The sequence below is a fragment of the Rattus rattus genome, chromosome 3 (assembly GCF_011064425.1).
Source record: "Rattus rattus isolate New Zealand chromosome 3, Rrattus_CSIRO_v1, whole genome shotgun sequence".
NCBI classification, from domain to species: domain Eukaryota; kingdom Metazoa; phylum Chordata; class Mammalia; order Rodentia; family Muridae; genus Rattus; species Rattus rattus.
The window spans coordinates 143,632,593-143,653,350 of NC_046156.1; the positions used below are offsets into that span (position 1 = coordinate 143,632,593).

A 20,758-nucleotide genomic window follows, 5' to 3' on the forward strand; every position below is an offset into this window, starting at 1 on the left:
ATAGCACCAACTCAAGAAACATTTCTTTCAAGACTTGAAAGCACTAGGTCTCTATGCTTTTATATTTTAAAGCTGTTAGCAGGCTTAATGGAAGATAGCTGATATACAAAGGCAAACTATTTTTGACTACTAACGCTGACCTTATATTTAGTGAATGAGGAATAGGATAAATAAGAAGTCAAAACCCAGTGAAGTAAATCCCACTATCCCCAATTCTGGAGACACTGAAAAAAAAAGTAAAGAAAAATTTTATAAGGTTATTACCATTTACGAGTCAACTCAGTAGCAAATTAACTTAAGTCTTGAGTATAGCAGGAAGGGTCAGTCTATCCAGGAGCCTGGAATCTCGCCACTCAATGGAGTGCATTTTAAAGTGGCCTTGCCAGGAAGACATTTCACAGACACATAAACCAAGTGTCCTCTCTGGGGTCAGTGATTATCGGTTTTTAACCTGAATACGAGCCTTGCTTGCTCACCTATCAAGACTGGATAAAAATTTAAAAGAATTTAGTCAAAAATTTCTGTTTATGGAATTGAAAGCCATGAGCATAACACATTTCCATAGAAAATAAAAATATGTTAATTCCCAGACCAAATGAAAACTCAGCTAAATGCAGACAAGGCAGTCTCTGGGCTTTTTCAGGTAAGGTACTTTCCAGAACTCCTGGGAACACCAGAGCTCCAAGGGGCTCCATCCTCTCCTCAGCCTTCTTAGTGACAGACTGCATGGCAGATACACGCCTGGCTCCAGGGGAGCAGGCCAGCCAGTTTCGGATCTACTTGCAACCAGTCACCACAGGGTTTCGAACGATTTACTGAAGTTCAGCAAGGGTCCCAGAAAGCTGAGTGTTGACTTATAGTTCTGAAGACACTCTCCTACAGCAGGGAACACACTTCCAAAGGTAAGATGCTCTCCGAAAAAATTATAGCAGAGAAAGTAAACAAATTACAAAGATTCGAAATGTCACTAATCAGTCCTCTACGCAACTCTCTGTGCTTCAAACCGAGGGTGACAGGAAGGTGCTATTTTGATTCTGTGAGGTCTGTTCCCAACTTGCAACCGGAGACTTTAGTCTCCAGGCAACGGCCATGAAGCAGAGGCCTCGGCGTGGATGATTATCGGAGTGTCTCCTAAATGCCAGTAAGCGGCACAGGAATTAAATATTAAGGGAGCGTGCAGTCAACAGTCCTGAGTTGGAACAAGGGCTGATGATCGTGCCTCCCTGGGGCCAGCCAGGCTGTTTAACCAGCGAGACTTTGAAGTTGAAGACTGAGGAGATGCGGCTTCGGCCTCACAGTTTAGAGATGCTCCTGGAGCAAATACGGACAGGTAGAAGAAGTCGCTAAGGAAATGATGCAACAACCATGTGCCATTGGTGAAGCATACATAGTAAGGCAGAGGGTAGCAAGATTCTACAACACAAGCTCTGACTCTAAAACATCTCCTCAACAAAGACTCAGTGGTAAACAGACATTTCAGCAGTGGAATGAACTTCAGAGACAACTGAATCCTCCTTTTAAAATGACTAGAAATGATCAAAAGACCAAAAATAACCCCAGAAGTGAGTAAGAGATGCTGAATCACTGATTGGAAGACGACACCACGGTCGCTCTCAGCTACTGCATGGGAACACTGACTGGTCCTTCCGCTAAGAAAAGCAAAAAGATGGATCCCATTCACGGGGTACCCACGAGGCAAACCTGCAATGACCGGAGGACAACTGTGTGGGGCTCAGAGCGGGCACACTCGCTGACTGCAAGTGGGGGTGAGGGACTGCCATGGGCTGGTGGGAATGCTCTACCACAGACCAGGCCAGCATCTGCTCGGCAGTGAATTTACCCAAGTCCCCTGTACTCTTACAATGGCATCAATCTGATTCCAAGAGGCCACAGGGGAGAACAATCAAGCCAGCAATGACTTATGCAGAGGATGCACCCAAGAACCCCTAGACCAGAGCTGGAAATGGTGAGGCAAAGATGTAGTTGTAAATTTAATACAGGCATCTGTTGCACATACTTTTAAACACTGCTCCAGGCAGTGGCCTGGTTGTGTCCTGAGTTGATAGGGCTAAAATCTCATCCCCATTGAAACCACATCTCCAAGCTTCCTCATCTGGGCAAGAAGACCACTGTTCCGGTTCATTCACCCAGAAAGGAACTTTCCGCATTTCACCTGCTCATAGGCACATTTCCCCATTATGTTTTCTCAGCCCTAGTGTTCCTGGAGATCTGCAAGGCCTGGGCTGTTTCGTTCTTTGAAGCCGATGTATTTATGGTCAATTGGGTGACTCATAAACACAAGCGAGTGTTCTCTCAATGGTACCGTCTGAGAAATTACTGTATATTTCAGCTCTAAACGGGCAAATGTCTGACACACGACAGCTAGAAACAACAGTAACAAAGAATGTGAGTGCAGAGAAACCAGCAGCAGCAGCACCCATGTGTGTGTGTGTGTGTGTGTGTGTGTGTGTGTCCACATGCATGTGACAAGGAAGGGTGGGTCAGATCTCTTGATATCCAGTAGTGACCACAATGGGTGGAAAGGACAGCTGCTTCCAGAAAGGATCCTAATTAGCGGGAACCAGCCGTAGCCCCTCAAAAACACGTGCCTGTTTATCTTGCTGAGCCTAAGTATTTCCCAAGCCTCCTGGTTCCTCACCACTGCAGTCTCTGAATGGATAACTACAGGAAATGCATTCACCATCACCCGAGTAGCCTTAAATACTCATCCAGGAAAAGCTAAAGCTGTCAGAATTATTTTTTTTCCTTTTAGCATATGAAAAATTGAAAGGCGAAGGAAGGTGTCACGTGCTCCGCCGACTGGCGACACAGGCAGAGATCTGATTCGCTACACAGTCTAACGCACTGCTTGCAGCAGAAACCGTGCGAGGTGGGCAAGGACTTCCTTGGCAAGACATCCCTGACCTGCAACCTGAGGGTTAACCAAGCATCCGAGGGTGAGGGGAGAGACGCCGGTAAAGCTTCCGGTCCCTAGAGACAGGGCGTGTGGGGAAACGGACAGACAGAGCAGACTCGGAGGAATGCCCTCGGGCTGTGTGTACAAACCGTCATAAACCGTAAATGAGCTCTGTGTCTGCACTTGCGACCTCTCGAGGTATCTCATGTGTATATACAAATACTGGAGAAGCCTTACAGTCACAATCTGAAACTCCCAGAGCCCTGGTTGCAGCATCTAAAGTGTGAGACGATCTGGCAAAGGGCCTGCCAGGAAGGGCCTGGTACCCGTTAGTGGTGAGGTCAGGCGGCCTGGGGCTGGGATGCGCTCTCAGGCCTGGACTGCAGCACCCTGCTTCCTTCAGAGCTAGCCAGGATCTGTGGTGCCCACCTGAGCCTCCCCCTCCTGATGATTCTGCTCCCTGCACTGTATTCTCACCCCGTGAATAGAGTGCTTTGTACCTGCAATAACCCTCTGCGTTCAACTGTGACCGTAGGAAGGCCTAGGCTCAGTAAGCAGAGGGAACGCCAGCAGCCTCTTGCCACACTGAAACATTTGACTTTCCAGCGTTTCCTTAGCACGTACCTTTCAGCTGTTGCTTCCCACAAACATACACACTTATTAAGGTTTCGATTAAAATGCATAGAAGGGAACATTTCTCACTCGTCCTCAGTACTCCTCGTGTCACCCAGGAAACCTCCATTGCTTACCGTGTGGTGCATGCACATTACATGGAGAACGGAGGTGTGGGTAGTCATGCTACACGTGTTCTGCAGACGGGCTGGCTGCACAAGCTGCTGTGGGTGTGTCTCTGCATGAGGAATGGGTCAGTTCCATCTCTGGGTTTCCAACACCATATTTCATATGGTATCTTTTTGTCAGTGTATTTAGGTTCTTCTTCTTTTTCATTATTAAAAGTAATGAGCATACCTGTGCAAGCATGTTTATGTGTTTGTTTGTAAATTTTGTAGGGAAATTTTCTGAAGAGAATTGCTGAACCGTTTTTCAGTGAACGAGCACAACATAGCCTCACACAGTGGGCACCCAATGCATCCACACTCTTAATAAAGGGAACACTTTTGCTTTCCACCCATTTAGACACATACAAGGTACGGCCCTTGATGGACAGGAGTCCTCCGACTTTAAAGATCAAAACACTGCGCCCAAAGCCATATGCCCTGCAGACCCGACAATGCATGGGCCCAGAGGGCTCATTTATTTCATTTATAGCAAAGTACACGCATTACAAAGAGACACACACAACTCAAGTAGTGACATCTTAAGTTCTTTTACTTTAAAAACAGGAAAGTTCAAGTGCTAGAGTTGGCTCTTTTGCTTATGAGAGTCACAAAAAGGGTTAAGAGAGTAACTAGTTCTTTCCGCTCCTCAGAATGTTTCACTTTGGTTTGGGGTGGGGGTTCATTTTAGTTCTTGTTGTTTGGTATTTTGAGACAGGTTGTCATGTGGCCCAGGCTGGCCTACAGCTTGTACTGTAGCCAAGGATGACCTTGAAGTTTCATTTCCCTGCCCTAACCTCCCAAGTGCTAGGATTTCAGGTCTGCACCACCACACCTAGATTATATGCTGCTAGGACTCTGAACCCACGACCTTGAGGGTGGAGGACTGAGCACTACCAACCGAGCTACATCCCCAGCTCTACTTTATGAGAGGCTAGTAGAATTCTTGAATACCACTGATAGGAACAGACAAGGTTTGGGAGGCTCACCTGGGATAATGAAGTAGAATCTGTGTATAAATCAATACAACAATTCTATGTTTAAGTAGACGAAAAAACACACAAAGACATTTGCACAGAAATGCTGACAACCTTTTTTAAATGTTATGTAAATATTTATCAATAGATTATCAGTCAAACATGCACACATAAATGCATGGAAAGAAACAATACACTGACCATAAAGAGGACATTACAAGTGATTTTAGTAATATAAGCTCATAGAAGAGGAGTGTGGACAGGTAAAAGAGGAAATCATTTTGAAAGGACTCTTTAAATGCTAACACATGTGTTCATTAGTAATGGATGTTTGTATAGGCCAAGTTTTCTATCTTGTTTATAGTTTTCAGTATCAACATGCAACTTAGTATTTGAAAACTTGTATTAGTCTACAATGAAAAGAAGACATTTTTATAATCATTTGCTAAGACTCTAGCATTTATAACATATCTCTTTTCTCCTAGTTTTCCATGATTAATGGATGTTTACTTCTTTAAGGAACAATAAATCACTCCAAACAATGAGCGCACAGGTAGTGTGAGGCCCGCTGCCCATTAGCACCCCTTAGTTATCTGGTCCTACAGAAGCCTCCTCCGGCCCCTCCTTCCTCAGGCACAGAATTCCTCCATACGCATCACGTACACATTACCCTGGGTAATTTCTTGCAAGGGAACAAAGCTTCAATGTTCAATTATATGAAAATACTACCAATTACCAATTACCAACTGACAAATAAAACTCTGAATCTTTACTCCAGCGAGCAGCTTTTGTTGTTCCGAAGAAAATAATCAGCGCCTGTATAATAGGATGCATTTGGAGAAATCGCAACTTTTTAACAAAAACTTCACAGCATCTGTGTAAGTGTCGGATGCCTATAAACGACGCCCTCGGGGTGGCACTGGGGCACATCAGTCTTTCTTGATTTAAAAGAAGTCATCTGGAGTCTGGAGAAATGGTGCCTGCCTGCATCACCGTGGAAGAAGCTGCCAGCACTGCCCACGTCCTTGACCCACACATTCTGAGGCTCGTTCCCTCCGCATTCACAGAACGGAGATGCCAGAAAGTGTGTGTCAACACTGCCTTGAAATCATGTTACTCACCCCACCCAGTCAGATGGGAGGCGCTGGCTCGAGAGCAACGGCATTTCCAGGAATAATCTGTAGAAAGCTAGCTGCCTTCCGAGGCTTTCTGGATAACGAAGTATTACAGAAATTCTGAGACACGGCACGCAGTTTAAGTCACGAGGAAAACACAGCTGGGGACCAGGCAACAAGGGCCCCTGAGTGGGTCGCGGAGCAACCCTTTAGACCCTCGCCTTTCTCCAGAAAGCCACGAGGACTCCTGGCAAACTTCTCACAGAGAGCGCTTCCTATCTCTGGTTACAGGTTATACATTTAGATTTATTTCTAGAAGATATTGATTTCAGTTCGCACGGCGGGTGTCACACACCGTGTGGCAGCCGCAATCAGCCTGAAGATTTAAAAATGTGTCACAAAAGGATTCCACTAACAGCAGGAGTGATGAAGTCTGCTGCTTTAAAAATATTACTGCAGGGCCAGCGAGATGGCTCAGCAGTTAAGAGCACTTGACCGCTCCTGCTGTAGACACGGGTTAGCGCCCCATGCCAGCATGGAAGCTAAGGACGGTCCTTAACTCCACTTCCTTCTTTCTTTGTAGGACCTGGACATTCATCATTCAACTTTCAAGCAAAACACTTATACAATGATGATGATGATGATGATGATGATGATGATGATGATGATGATGATGATAATAATAATAATACTACACATAAGAATGAAAATACACGACTCTAAGATTCATCAGAGTCTTGAGAGAATGGATAAAAGCTACCTCTAAAACCAGTTAACAGACCTCTATTCTCTTAAATTCTTTATATTTTATGCTGAGTATACAGAAAAATAAGTCAGATGGCAAATCTACCCAGATCTAATGAATATCTGTAGTAAAACTACTTTTAAAACAAACTGCTTCCACACTAGCCCTTGCTTCTATTAACTGCTTGGCCCTCTGGGCTCGGCTGCATGCTTCACGTGAGACAGCATAACTGACCTCTGACAACCGGCCTGGTTTGGTCCAGCATCCATGGGGTCAGAGGTCGATCTGAGGGGTGGGGCTGGAAGCCTGAGTTAGTCTGGAGTCATGCGCTCCTCTCTCTGTAATTAGTGTTGCGAGTCCCCAGTTTACTGTCACGTGCGCTCACTTTCACATCCTGACAGTTTACTATCCAGCAGAGCATGACTTGGCTGGCTCACTCAGAGATTAGTCAGCAACATCCTTAGGATGGGAGGTTAGCACACAGCTTTCTAGTGGAGAAGACTTGGCTACGTTTCAGGCCTTCTATTAACATTATGTAAGTAAGAACACACAACTTGGGGGTGTTTTTGTTTTGTTTTTTAAGTTCCTTTTAGGAAAGCCTTGAACAGAAAAAAAAAGGAAACCTTCTGTAAAGTCCAACGGTAAAGTCAAGCTCAGCTAACCTCTTCTGTGTCTCTTTTCCAGGCAGAGGGGAAATCAATGTTATCACAGGCCAACCCTGTTTGCCTCTGGGATGCAGGAAGCTGACCTTGCCACATTAAACAGATGCTCTGCTAGCTTTAACTTGCTGCTTAAGTCGACCAGCCACAGGCGCTCGCGAGGCGGCCTTTATGTACTGGACCTTCAGAACACGTCTAGAATGTAGCTATTTCCCTCCTCAGCCAGTGGGGGTGTCATGAAAGGCCTTCCCTGGAGGCAACCCCTGAAGGTCAAACTGGTAACAAACCTGATTCTCTGAGGTACTTTGTTACAGTAATGGCAAGTTGACCGACAGACTATGCCACCATCATCACCAGCCTGACTACACAGCCACAGAACTTCATGGACTTCACGCTGCTGCTCCAACTGTCTAAGAGGTGTCACTCCTGAGCCACAGGCTGCTTCCTCGCCCTTCAGTCTTTACTCAAGTCTCTCCAGGGGATGTCAGCCTTGACGCCCTGTTTAAAGCTGGAATCCCTTCTCACTTGCATAGCCAATTCTGCTCCGTCCCGTGGATTACAGAGTTTTCTTTTTGTCACTGCCTAGGGTCTGAGCTGCTCTATCAGAACGGTAGTTCTGTGCAGAGGATACGTAGGTATATTTGGCTTTAGGTGCAGATGCTATCCGACAAGTAGAAGAATGTCTAAAATAGGGCCATGTTTCCTATGGGATAAGCAAAGTTCCAGGTGACTGCAGTGTCACACAGCAGCCCAGAACAGGTAGATTCCGAGTTCATGCAGCTGACAAGTGTAAGGTCCCAGAATTCTTTCATCTCAAAGCAACATCCAAAGCGGCCAAATGTGGAAGAGTGAACTCTGTGTGTCACAAAAGAGAGTAACATGGCTGCCATTTTATTTTTGCTTCTGTAAGTTTTCAGCTTCATTTTATGGAGAACTTCATCTCTGGGGCTGGAGCCCCCGTTTTTATAATAAAATCTCTATAAAATAAAGTTTCTTTGGTTGTTAAACTACAGGATTCTCAACCTTCTTTCTGCAAGTACCAGCAGGTTAATCTAGGACAAACCTTTAGGGGACTATTAAGGCAGAATTTCAGAGCAAGTCACAGTTAATAATAAAACTTCAAAGCCCTGGAGGTAAGATCCCACCAGCCAGTGCACAAGGACCAGCTAGGTCCCAGGTCTGACCACCTCTTCTGCCCACCTGTCTGTGACTAACAGTAAATTGGACCCATTCATTCCCAAATGTGTCCCAATATTTGCAATCAATAATAAAATTAATGATAATAAAAGCCATCTGTGCGCTATGATATTTGAATGATAGAGGCTACTCTATGCCCTACTTAAAGGTTTCCATTTCTGTAGATGTCTTTCTGAAGAAACTGAGGCCACTGTTTTACTGAGGGGCAGTTAGTCTACAAAGGGCTGTTCACAGACCACCATACAGAGCTCTGCAGGCAGACCGACCATTTGCAGGAAGCTCTTCTCCCAGGAGCCTGCAGAACACCCTATCCATGAACCACAAGCTTACAGAGCCCCTGGGAGAGTCAGTCTCCCCGAGGCACTTTCTATTCATTGGCTGCTGGTCTGAACTCCTCTGTGGGGTCCAGTCCAATCCTAGGCATGAATACAGAACGAGAGGAAATTTATAAGAACTGAGGGAGCATCAGAGTTTCAAAAGCCAAACGGCCATTTGCAGCGGGTCGCAGCTCAAGACGCACCTTTAGAGATGAGTTTTCCTGACCAAAATACACATTTCAGAGCAGTGGCTAAGCCACACACTACAAATGTACTGCCTCTTTTGTTTTGGCTTGCTTTGCTTTTGTTTTTGTGTTTTGGGGGTGGAGGGTGAGACAGGGTTTGTTTGAGTAGCCCTGGTTATCCTTGAACTAGCTCTGTAGACCAGGCTGGCCTCAAACTCAGAGATCTACTGTCTCTGCCTCCCAAGTGCTGGGATTAAAGGAGTACACCACCACACCCCGGGACAAATCATGCTAAGAACACTGTAAAGTTTTTCTGGCTGCACAGCACCAAGTGAAAGGAGAGACCCAGACTCCAATCTTGATTAGATACAAATGGAAGGCAGAAGCCAGCCCAGAGTGCCACAGCTCCACAGGAAAAACAGTGTCGGGAAGAGGAAGCAGGAGGGGGTCCTACTTTGCTTTCTGCTGTGGAGATGAACACCAGGACCAAAAGCAAGGAAGGGGAGGAAAGGGTTTACTCGGCTGACAGAGTCAGGTCGCCATCCATCATAGAGGGAAGCCAAGGCAGGAGCCCGGGGCAGGAACTGAAAGGAGCCACACAATGGAGAAACACTTCTTACTGGCTGGCTTCCTTGGGCTAGCCCAGCTACCTCTCTTACACAGCCCCGTCCACCTGCTTAGGAAAGGCCCTGCCCACAATGAACTACAGCCTCCTGTGTTAATTAGCAATTAAGAAAACACCTCACAGAGATGGCCACAGGCCAAGCTGACCTGGCAATAATTCAAACTGAGGCTTCCTCCCCCGTGACTCCGGCTTTGTGTCAGCCTGACAGCTGAAGCCATTTGGAGGAGGTTGGTGCTCAGGGAGGAGGGAGAAGGGAGGAGGGAAGACTCGGGAGCACTGAAGAACAGATAGGCAGGACTCCCAATACTCTCTGAATCCCTGGTGAAGAACAGATAGGCAGGACTCCCAATACTCTCTGAATCCCTGGCTATGGACTGTTGTCTAGGTTTAAACACCCAACTCTCTCTGTAATTAAAATTTCCAACCTGCTCAGATTGTCTCCCTTAAAGAGAGGGTTGGGGCGAGCAAGAGTGAGCTGGCTTCAACTTCTAACCAGAAAGTTGAACTAACAACGGAGTTTAACTTACTTGGCAATAAGCTAGGCCTGGTAGCACAGACCTGTAAATCCTAGCCATTCCAGAGGCTTAGAAAGGAAAATTGTATGTTCAGGACCTTCCCAAGTAACTTCAAAGACCATTTCTCAAATAAAGTTTTTGTTTGTCTGCTTCTTTTGTTCTTAAAGAGGCCTGAGCACTTAGATGTCAGTAGTGCACATCTCTGACCTCAGCACTCAAAATGCAGAGGCTGCCTGATCCCAGCCAGTTTGGACCAGTTGGGTCTACAGAGTATTCCAGACCTGTCAGTGAGCCCCCATCCCAAACAATCAGTCAGTCAGATCAATCAGTCGAAAGAGGGTGGGCTACCTAGTTCAGTGGTAGAATGTTTCCCTAGCGTTTGCATGCCCTGGCTTCAATCTCCACTCCCACAAAGAACTAGAAACAAACAGACTCTTTCAAATTCATCCACGATTCTTAGAGCACTCCATTTCAAAACCTGTAGACCACATTAGAAACAAAATTAAGTAAAAGAAAATGGTTTCTCTTTTAATACACACTTCATTTTAAATACAATTTATCATCTCTTTGGGCAGTAAACAGCAAATGAAATTTAAAACAAATTAAAAACTAATGAATTCACATTTCAGCTTAGACTGTGCTCTTAATTCACAGTTCACTGAGCACTTGCTGAACAGATGACTAAATAAAATCTGCTAATCAATGCAGCTAGTGCAGTCAAGAAATCAAACAATACACATTAGAACAGATCTGTGTATCTGCTCATCCTGAGGGTAATCTTCTACGATACAGGTCTGACTGTGGAACAGCACAGATAGGACACTGAGCAGAAAATATCTCTTTAACGGACTTCATGAAAAGAAAGACCTAAAGCCTGAGCCGCCTACTCTGAGCTGACAGAGCGGTCAAAGGCCTCAGGACAAAGGGAGAGCTCTGTGGAAGAGCAGAGGCTTAGCAGGAAGGAGAGCCTGTGTGATCCCCTAACTTGGCCAAAGGAAAGAGAAAAGGACAATGGGAGTTTCTGCCCTCCTCCTTCTGTGGACTTTGAGTTGCTGAACCATAATAAATTTGCGAATGCGTCCATGTGTGTGTGCGTGGAGGTATGAATGAACAAATATAAACCCACACACATCTCTCTACAGCTTGGCTCCATGGTTTATAACCTGACCAGTACCATATATAAAAACGTTGGGTAAATATTTATTTTCCCTTTCCTCCATCCGTATCCTGAAAACGTGGTGACAGAGCGTAAGCTCGCTGGGCTACATCCCAGGCTCATCATCTGATTTTACCTGGCACACTAGTTCATAAACGTTGGCTTAATGTCATTAGATATCAGTAATACAACAACAGGGCTAAAAAGACACATCTGTTAAAAACAGACCAAAGGTCTGCAGGCCGACTTCCACAGCGCCCTGAAGAACTCAGAGGGCAGGGCGGTTGTCTGCCTATAGTCCCAGGTCTTTAAGTCAAAGACTCTGCATTAAATTTTGCTTCACATGTATCATCAACAGCAATCGCAGAATTCCTAAGAGGCGCATTTACCCAAATGCCACAACTAAGGGGACTCTCAAGGCACAAGGCAGGTTGGAGACGGGACCTCGGTTCCACATGTGTCTCTCCTCGTGTTCTCTTGAGGGTCTCCCTTTGGACTCTTCTCGTTGCCGAGCAAACATGTGCCCACAGTTTATAAAGACTTCCTGAGACTTGATTCTGATCATGGACCGGCTCTCGATCATGACCAAGTTATCCAGAGTCATCTCCTCAAGATGCCTTTTTCTCCACTGCTTCTATTTCCCCCTCAAAATAGTTCAACTCCTGGTTCTTCCAAAGCAATACCACCACCACCATCAGTGTATTTTTGCTAGAGTCACGAGTCAATTATAATACTTTAATACTATTAATAGTTTTACAGTGAACACATTTTAGTAGTCTGTTTTCCTCAGCATTAAACACAATTAGTTTCCGTGAAGCTGCATTTCCTTGGCTCTGGAACAGCAATACCAGTCCCGATTCCTGTTTGCAGACAACAGTCACCTAGCTGGTTTAACCATGAGTACTGGCGGCTCCTACTAGAAACGGAGAGAGTGTCGTGCATGCGCAATAGAACCGCACGGAGCCCGAAGCAAAGTCTGGGCCCACCACAAGCCTGAACCTCCTGACACTCAAGTCCTGTGACAACAGGAACCAAAGGCTAGCACTTCGACAGACAGCCCTGAAGCAGATTTCCTCTGCACACCACTATGCCGTCACTGCCTTACCTGTGCATCTTGTCACAGGCTTGGTCGTGTAGCACACCACCTTGGTAAAACCTACGTCACCCATATCATTCTGGCTACAAGGTACGCTGTGAAATTCTAGCAATGGGGGAATTTGCTACGGAAAGACAACGGCAGTGTGGAATGACCAGTGTGCTGTATCTGCCACAGGCATATGATCTGGATTGTTTTCATGTGCAGCCCTTCTGTCCACTTTCCCACCTTTGCACGATGGTTCACGTCTGTTGTCATCAGAGTCCTCCAGTGTAAGAGCCCCTGGCTAATCCACCTACTTCAATGCCAACAAGCCGAGTGCTACTGAGATGATCAAAGAAAGATGACTTTTTGACTTCGATACTGAATCAAATATTGTTGCTCAAAACTATTGTTCTTGGTTATAAGTACTAAAACTCTTAAACACACGAGTTAAGTTGTGGCATGAAATCCCTGAAATGAATTTAAGGTACTGGAAAGAGCCCTGGGAGAACTATACATCCCACGGCCTAGTATGATTCCAGAAAGTACAGTGGTGGGGTTATATTTCCCAGCAGCCTGGTTAAACAATAAATATCTCAGGGAAAAGAGTCTGTTTGTTGTATATAAGGGCAGGAATCAAATATCTCAGGGGAAAGAGTCCATTTGCTGTATATAAGGGCAGGAATCAAATATCTCAGGGGAAAGAGTCTATTTGCTGTATATAAGGGCAGGAATCAAATCCTGGACCTGTAGCTTGATCTGGGAGGGTTCTTGTTCTTCTAGTATCTCTGTACTTCAAGGTCTGGTTCCACAGGGAACGTAGTGGAATTTCCCCCTAATTGATTGGATAATAAAGATGACAAGAAGTCAATTGATGGGCCAGGAGGAGGAGGAGGCAGGCCTGAGAGAGAGAGGAAGAGGGAGAGGAAGAGGGAAGGTGGAGGAGGACACTTCTTTTTGGACTCGAGGAGGAGGAGGTAGCAAAAGGAAGCACCATGGAGGCGGGGATCTGATAAGTCTGGTGGCAGAATCCACCAGAATCCGCCACGGAAGATTTCTAACAGAATCGTTAATGAATTTAGGACGAGAGATTCTGTGCCCAGCATCTGTGTTATCTGTTGATTCTAAACTAAGATTTTCTGGTGTTTTCTATTTCGCGGTGACTCAGGTGGTCCAGAGGAAAGAACATAAGTGGAATTTGGCCAGGTTTTAGGACTGGAAAATTGGGTGAGTACTGAGCTCCAGGGGAAAGGTAGTGAGCGAAGCACAGGCCGGCGAGAGCACACCCACAGCTGCCCGCAGGAACTAAGAGAGCTATCTCAGAACTCTGGAGGCAGAGGCACTGGCTAAGGTAAACATGCGGTCTCCATCTCAAGCTACCAGGCTGGGAACAGACTGAGACCGCCGGCTGGTACCTAGCCTAGCAATAGCAAGGATTGTTCTTTAATAATTACACACAACAAGGGATATTGAGTAAGCTAAAGGACTGAATGGCCGTCAGTGAACAGAAACAAACACTCTTGCAATAAATTACCAAGAATTACTTTGTGACAGTGAGAAGTCAAGAAGGGAGGGTACAATGGCAATTTCACACAGGCTCAAAGGTGACAAGAATCACACACACAAAGCAGGTGCTCAGCTTGGAGGACATACACAGTACACACCACCAGTAGTAGCTAAAGGTAGCTAAGGCCTCAGAGAGCCTGGGAATGAGCCCTGACTGAGCAGAAATGGTAATAAAACCCAAAGCTATATAGTGAGATCCTATCTGGGAAAAGAACCCAGCACAATAAACAAAATTAGAGGAACCCCAACAGAGGCCACCAGGGTTTTCAGCCACTATCCATTCTCCCACTGCCAAGTTCTAGCTACACTCAGGAATCAGGCTGTGTAGTGAGCACAGGTTTGGGCAGAACCAGGAGGGGAAGCCTGCTGCCCTGCCCCTGTGTGTTTCTCACTTCCACCAGTCAGTGTGCCCGAATGTCAGTTTCCTCCAGAGAGGACAAACGCCAGCTAGAAAGCAGTGTTTCCGTTCACACAGACACAAGTCCTGCTTCCATCTCAGGTCAAGAACCAAAGACGGTTGGACTTCAGAGCCATAAAAAGATACTTTCACCCGTGCATTACCACAGATAATGCAGAGTTGATTTTCTACTGATATTTCTCCTATGTTTGGCATTTATCTGACTCAACATGATTTTAAGAACAGAACATCAGGCCGTGATTGTTCCTCTAACATATGTGTTGAACTCGATGGTCCCTGTGATGGCACTGAGCAGTGACCAGACTGTATGTGAGGAAAGCCGCTCTCTCCAGAGCTGGGGGTTTTGTCCTCGCCACCCACACAAAAAGTAAGCTCTCAGCACACGTGGCCCCTAGGCTGTGTACTTGTCAAGTCTCAGAGATGTAAGAAACACATTTCATTATACATGACCCATCCACGGTAGTCTCTTCCGGTAGCATAGAACGCACTGAGATTCCAGGACGGCTCCATTACATTCAGAAGTTGTTGGAGGTGCGATTTCTTGGGAAGCTGTACAGACTTTCTACAGCAGCGTTCTACTAAAAAGCATAAACACGGGACTCTTGATAGCCCAAGCACTTCAATAACAGCCGGCTGCGTGCCAAACGCATCTCACGTATCCCTCCCAGAGCAAATGATTAATGTGTTTATAAATGTCAAAGGCCATGAAACTTGTTTAAAACAAGTCGAAGCCTTTTACAAAAGCGTCAGCTGTCTGAAAGATAATCTACCAGAAGAAGTAAAATATGCATAAGCCATACTTTACTGTCTGGCTTCAAAAGGCAAATAAGTTATTTACAGCCAGAAACGTACATTCTTCCAGGAGATCAACAGACGAGTGGTAGACTCTATGTAAACACCTTCTGCATCTCTGTGTAACACGATTTCTCAGTATATGTTAATACATTAATTCCCAGCTAAAACACCTCTCAATTTTTATGGATTCTTCATCAAAGAAATTATAAAGAAGATTTCAAGGAAGGTAAAAATTCTAAACCTTGAATATTTATTCCAATCCACATACACATCAGTCTCCTTTTCCCAAAGATAATAAAGAATAAAAATTTTCTGATAGGCCTTTGGAAAAACGTGTTCCCTTGAAAAGTCATTCATTCAACAAATATTTCTAGTAGGTATTGTTGGCAACATAGTATAATAGTTGTTGTTATGTAACAATGTGTAACAAAACTTTTCCTCACTGGAGAGATGGCTCAGCCTTAAAGAGCACTGACCACTCTTCCAGACGTCCTGAGTTCAATTCCCAGCAACCACATAGTAGCTCACAACCATCTGTAATGGGATCCAATGCCCTCTTCTGGTGTCAGCTACAGTGTACTTATATAAACTAAAAAACGTTTCCTGAGGATACAACAAGCACATCTACTCACTCCAGATAGGCAGCCTATGACAGACCCGAGTATAGGTATCACCAAAGTCCTTGGTAAGCCAATGAGTTTTATTGGGGTTACTTATAGGAATATGGGTGAGGGGTTACTTACAGGAGCAAAAATTACTCACAGACAGCTACATCACCAAAGCCCACCCCAGCTCACAAAAGCTGGGAACCTGGAGCACACCTCACAGCCTGCAGGCAGCTCAACACATTGAACTGTCCTTTCCAAATAGCTCTGGTCTAAACCTCTTTTAGGCAGCTCAGATGACTTCTGAGAGTCTCCTGCACAGCTTGGCTTTTATGAGAAGGACTCAACTCTGATTGCTTACTCTGGCAGGAAGGGGTCTAGTGAAAATGGTTAGTTTCAGGAACTTCCTGAAGCTATTTGGACTTGTTTACCTTCCTGCTTAAGGAGCTTCCCTGCAGGATAGAATGCATCAATCTCAGAGAAAATGTTTTTGTTCACCCTTTCACCCTCCCTCCATCCTCCTCCCCTTCTCTCCCTCCACCCGCTCTGTGTTGGTTAAAAGTCCCACCCCCAGATAACCATCACCATGGAGATTAGGTTTGAACATATGAACTTGTCAGTGTTATAAATATTTACCCATAGTCCTTTCCAGCATTCAGATAGCAATGAATTTACTGATGTGTTAGGATCCAACCAGTATTGAAAACACAAAGGCAAGAGCCAACATGCTTTAAAAATAAAATTAGGTATTATTATATCCCACTTTGGAGATTTTAAGTTTTTAAAGTTGCTATGGAGAGCTGGAGATTGAACTTAGTAAAGTATTCACCACCCTGGCATGAGGACTTGAGCTCCATCGCAAGCATTCATGTAAGAAGCCAGGGGTGCTGGTGTGAGTTTGTAAAGCCAGGTCTGGGGAGTCAGAAACAGATGGACTTCTGGATTTGCTGGATAGCCAGCCAGCCTAGCCTAATGGGTAAGTTCCAGTTCCCTTGAAAATCATAAATAAATACATAAATAAGTAAATAAACAAATTGGCTTGAGAGACCTCAGCCATTAAGAGCACTCCTTGCTCTTGCAGGGGTTCCCAGCACTGTCATGGAGACCCGCAACTGTCTGTCCTTCCATTTCCAGAGGATCCAATGACTTCTGACCTCCATGGACACTGCATGCATATGGTGCACAAATATACATACAAGCAAGACACCCAAGAACATACACATAAGTAGATAGCTAGATATTTTAAACAGCAACAACAACAAGAAAACCAAAAGGTAAAAGTCGGGCAGTAGTACTGTATGCCTAGTCCTAGCATTCGGGACCCAGAGGCAGGCAGATTTCTGAGTTCAAGGTCAGCCTGGTCTACAGAGGGAATTCCAGGATAGCCACAGCTATAACAGAGATAACCTGTCTCCAAACAACAACAAGGTGGGCAGGAATGATATCAGAGGTTGACTTCCGACCTCTACACACAAGCATACATACACATACACAAGTATATGCACACATACATACATAATCTATCAAATGTACATGTGTCTTAGTTTAAAAAGTGTTCCTGAGTGAATAAAACTGGAATGTGTGAGAGAGCTGAGAGGGCAGCTAAGAGCAACAGTGCTTTATAAACAAACATAAAGACTGAATTCAAACCTCTAGTGCCCAAAAAGCCAGACAGGGCTGGGCTGGCACCCGTGTGCTGGATGGCTTTGTGTCAACTTGAAGCTGAAGTCATCGGAGACTAGGAAGTCTCAATGAAGAAAATGCCTCCAGAAACCCATGCTGTAGAAGAGCCTGGGGTGGGGGGGGAGGCTGGAGAGATGGCTCAGGCTAAGAGCACTGGCTGCTCTTCCAGAGGTCCTGAGTTCAATTCCCAGCAACCACATGGTGGCTCACACCCATCTGTAATGGGATCCAATGCCCTTTTCTACTCTGTCTGAAAACAGCTACAGTGTACAAACATAAAATAGATAAATCTTAAAAAAGAAAAAAAAAAAGAAGAGCCTGCAGGACTTTTTTTAAATTAGTGATTAATTAGGGCCCAGTCCGTTGTGGCTGGTGGTCCTGGGTTCTTAAGAAAGCAGACTGAGCAAGCCATGGGGAGCAAGCAGTAAGCAGCACTGACCATGGCCTCTGCATCAGCTCCTGTCTCCAGGCTCCTACCCTGCTTGAGTTCCTGCCCGCACACTTTTAATAATGAATTGTTATACGGAACTGTGAGTGAAATAAACCCTTTCCTCCCCAAAGCTACTTTTGGTCATGGTGTTACATGACAGCAACAGTAAACAAAACTAAAACAACCTGGAACCCCGGGGATGGAAGGCACAGCAGGAGGGCTGTGTGGGCTTACTGACCAGCAACCTTCCTCCAGGTTCAGAGACCTGTGTTCAGGTAAGAAGTGATTTTAGCAGGATGCCCCGTGAGTCCATGCCAGTGCTCATATACATCACACACCACGCACACAAGTCTTCAGGGTCTGGTTGTTTACTATGAAGAGCTCTGAGCACATACTATAGAGAATATCCTATTCTGCTTCTATTAGTTCTGTTCCTTTCCATGACTTTGAGCCTCTCCTACAGAACCATCATGAAATAACACAGAGAGATGGGCATCCTGAGGGATGTGAAGACTGCAGAATCCGCCAATGTCCTCACTCCTGCACTGCCTGTGCCTCTACTGCGGCCCTGAAAGCACGGGGTGACAGGTGGAGCTCGACTGATGTCAGCCCTGTGCAGGCCATTTCCTGTGCCCACACTTGGGTTTTCTCAGGCAGGGAGTGACCTTGCTGCTAAGTCTTGGCAGCACAGGAAGCTCCAGCATCCGGCTGCGGGCTGCTGCTCTGACCGGCTCTCCTTGTCTTTCTCCCTGTTATTTGCCTGGTTTGGAGGAGAACAAGAGGAGGAGGCAGGCACAGAGTATCCCTCTCTAAGGGTAGTGATACCACACACACACACACACACACACACACACACACACACACACAGAGATACCACCAAAGCTCGGGAAGCGCTTCGGATCGCAGGAAGAACCCAGTGTAGGTAAAGTGGTAAGGCGCTAGCACTCCATGGATACAGACTTACTAGCAATGTCAAAACCTCAAAAGGAAAAACATGGAAACCAGGAAAGCGGAGGAAAGATGGAATCACGGCTCTGTGGAGCAGTTTATTCTGGTGTGAATGGCTCGGAACGTCATCAACACTGATAAAAACAGGTGCTCTGTGTTCTCTAACCTCCAGGAGTCAGGGAAACACATGGCACTGTCCACTGCAAATTGTTAAAGGAAGTGGCTATGCCCAAACACCTGCTGCAGCACAACTATTTAACTCCATAAATGTCTAACCAGAGTTAGCGCATAAAATACTTTCTATTTATGACGTTGCTGGGTGCCATGTATATTGCTCACGGTTTTGAATGACAGATCATGTAGTCACGGATGTTGTGTGTCAAAGCCAGGGCTTCATTCATGGTGAGCCGCACACTGAGCATGATAACTTGATTCTTCCCAGGGACAGCTGCTCATCACCCATGCTGAGCCACGAGGGCCTCCTGCAGACACGTGCATCTCTGTCCAGGTAATCTGAATGATCGATCGCTCCAACACTACTGACGCCAGGTGTTTCCAATGGCTCTGGTTTCTAATTTGTTTTGAGACAGAATTTCTACACAGGCTAGTCATGCTCTCCAACTGTCTTCAGTAGTTGAGGATGACCACTTGTGATTCTCCTGCCTCGGCCTGAAGTGCTGGGATGACAGGTGTGGCCGCCATGTCCGACTGGTGTGGGGAGTGTTAGAAACCAGCCTTCTGTCAGCCAAGCTGCATTCCCAGCCCCTCCGCTGTCTTCAGCAGTGAATCTGCATTGAATCTCTCTCTCTCAGACAGTTTCCTGGAGTGGTTATTCCGTTCTTGAACAGGTATTAAAAATATAAGAGGTGGATCTCTGTGAGTCTGAGGCCAGTCTGGTCTACAGAAAGAGTTCCAGGACACTTAGGGCTACACAGAGAAACCCTGTCTCAGAGAAAAAAGCAATGAAAGGATTTCTGTAAAAAAAAAAAAAATATATATATATATATTAATTATATATTCTAAAATGTATATGGAGAGGTACATGACCAAAAATAACTGAAACAATTAAGCTAGTGGAATCACTCTACCCTACAGGAGACTTACATAGGAGCCTACTGAGGCCAGTGCTGTCGGTCAATGGAAGAATCCAGAACAGACCCATACAGCAACAGCCAACTGAGTTCTGTCAAAGGTAGGAAGGCAGTTCAGGTTCAGTGATGGTAAGACATCTGTTTACCAAGCGACACTGTTTACTAGGCCTCTCTTACAAGGACAACATTTAACTGGGGCTGGCTTACAGGTTCAGAGGTTCAGTCCATAATCATCAAGGCAGGAGATGGCAGTGTCTAGGCAGGCATGGCGCAGGAGGTGCTGAGAGTTCTAGGGAGTTCTCTAGAAGACTGGCTCCACGTGGTTAAAAGGAGGATCTCGCTGCCCGCCCCACAGTAACACACTTCCTCCAACAAGGTCATGCCTACTCTAACAAGGTCACACCTCCTAACAGTGTCACTCCCTGAGCCAACCATATTCAAACCACCACATCACCTACCCTTACCATAAGACCTAACAATCCCTCATGGGTACTGTTTGGGAGAAACGAAAACTTTAATTCACACAGAACAGGACAGTTCTTCATAAGATCAATCAGGAAGCACTGCAGATGTTGTCCTTTAGTGAGGTGGTTACTCGGGCTGCCATGCCCACATGACAGTATTAAACAAATGAGCCTTAGAAGTCTTCAGTGAAATTATGCTGCACATGGGGGAAAGTTACACATGAGCCAGGCACGGTGGTACAGACCTATACCCCCAAGGTTCAGGAGGCTGTGAAGGAATACAAACTAACGGAGGAAACTTAGTGAGGTCTTGCTTTAAAATACAGAGTTAGAAGGATCTGAGGTCTAATCCGATGGTAGAGCATTCGCACAACATGCACGCATTTCGTGAGAAGTCACAAAGATGGCAGCTGTGACTCGTGCTTGTGACCCTAGCATTCAGGAGGATTACCAGGAAGAGGTCCAGAACAGCCACAGAGGAAGACCAGATCCCAGC

The 20,758-nt window shown here is 45.6% G+C and overlaps 1 protein-coding gene across 1 annotated transcript in view; it reads right to left on the reverse strand.

Moving 5' to 3' along the window:
* Positions 1 to 20,758, reverse strand: part of Znf704 (zinc finger protein 704) — a 174,552-nt gene that overhangs the window by 121,350 nt on the left and 32,444 nt on the right.